This window comes from Lupinus angustifolius, chromosome LG20, assembly GCF_001865875.1.
Source record: "Lupinus angustifolius cultivar Tanjil chromosome LG20, LupAngTanjil_v1.0, whole genome shotgun sequence".
In the NCBI taxonomy this organism is placed as follows: domain Eukaryota; kingdom Viridiplantae; phylum Streptophyta; class Magnoliopsida; order Fabales; family Fabaceae; genus Lupinus; species Lupinus angustifolius.
In genome coordinates, this window is record NC_032028.1 from 7,529,149 (window position 1) to 7,531,017 (window position 1,869).

Below are 1,869 nucleotides of genomic sequence, written 5' to 3' on the forward strand. Positions count from 1 at the left end.
GATTTAGAAATTGGTTTGAATTTAATTGAAGTGGAATTAATAGACAAAGAGTCAACATTGATTATTTACCCTCTTCCCACTTCGATAGATAGCAGACGCAGTACAAGTGATCGCGACCTGTTCTCGGCTCGAAGCGAAGAGAAAGATGCAATACGAGTTGTAATATCGCTATTGAATCCTAAAACAATTAAAACTTGTTATTCTTTTTATAAAGTAAAGCTTAGAAATTTGTTTGAATTTAATTGAAGTGGAATTAATAGACGAAGAGTCAACATTGATTGCTTACCTTCTTCCTAGTTCGATAGATAGCAGAAACAGTACAAATGACCACGACCGGTTCTCGACTCGAAGCAAACAGAAAGACACAATACGAGTTGTAACTTCGCCATTATATCCCAATTAAAATATTTTTGTATAACTATTACTACTTTTTAGAGGAAGAAGGGAATAATAATAATAATTTAAAAGAGTATCATTTAATTAAGTTATTATATAAAACGATGGTAATTAATTTATAAATAAACTAAAGCTGAAAACGTCCTATACTAAAGAATGAGGATCTTGCTATCCTAATTACTAAGGATGAAAGGCTATGGGCTTTTACATGGGCCACCAATTAGCTAAAAAAATTAGAAAGCAAGGACAACAGAATAAAAGAAAGTAGGTCAAAAATAAAAAATAAGAAAGGCTTCCATCTTTTAACATAGACAAAGGAATGAAAAAGAATGAAATCCCTAAAGGAGTTCCACTCTCAGCTGTGGCTAGGAGTGCTTGTAGTGGTGACGCCAGTTACGGATTCAAGCAACAGGGCTATTGGACTCTCTTCCTCCTTCTACGGTGGCCATCCAGAGGTAGCGGTGGGTGCCGGAGCACCGTCCAGCGGTTGTAAGAAGGTGACCCGCTCCTGGACACGGTTTGGCAATAGCGGAGGTGCCATTCGTGGTTCTGGCGGTAAGGTGAGGAGGATGAAACCTTGAACCGCCACCTCCTCTTTTTTCTTCTTCTTTGGTTGTTCTATCGACGTAATTTCAGGACCCAAATGGCGATCTCGCGGCAGTCAAAAAATGCCAGAGCAGGTTGATGCCTTCTTGTTTTCGTTTGGTTCACAATTTACCGAAATGGAACGCGATGGATAATAGATTGGGGGATTTAGTTTTTTAAGTTAAAGTGATGACCACTATTATTGAATTAATTTGCTGGTTGGTGGTCCTATATTACGTATGTTTTAATTATTGGAATGAAGGTGATTTTGTATTAGATGTTAAAATGATGTTAATTGATTCAATTTGTGTGTTGTTTTCTGTTTGTTCATGAGAGATAACATAATGTTTATGAGTTTCCAATGATGCAGTATATAAATTAATAGCATAACAACAAATAAAGATGTGACGTGAAGATGCATGTATTGTGAATGTCATGGATATATAAAGTATGATGTTATATGGGAATTGTTATAAATGCTATAAACTCCAGCAAATTATCACTGCTTATAAACAAAAGAGGACCTTTAATGTTTTAGATGTGAATGGTAATAAAAGTGTATACAAATATTATACAATAAACACAAAGACAATGTACGAATTGACAGAAAGATACTAACCTTTTATGGAAGCTACTACACTATTCTCCTTTTCCAGTATACTTTTATGTTTTACCTCTACTTTTTTGTTTAGTGTGCCTTCCTCTATATTTTTCTTTGCTAAATGTTCTCTCTTTTTCTCCTTTTACCAATATTTTTTTCTCTGATCCCTCTCTTTTTTCTGTTGTTCTGTGTCCCCTTTCCTTTCTTATTAACCTACTTAAAAAGGATAGAAGCATAACCCTCTTTCCTTAAAACTGGGTAACTAACTCCCACTCACATAGTGGCTG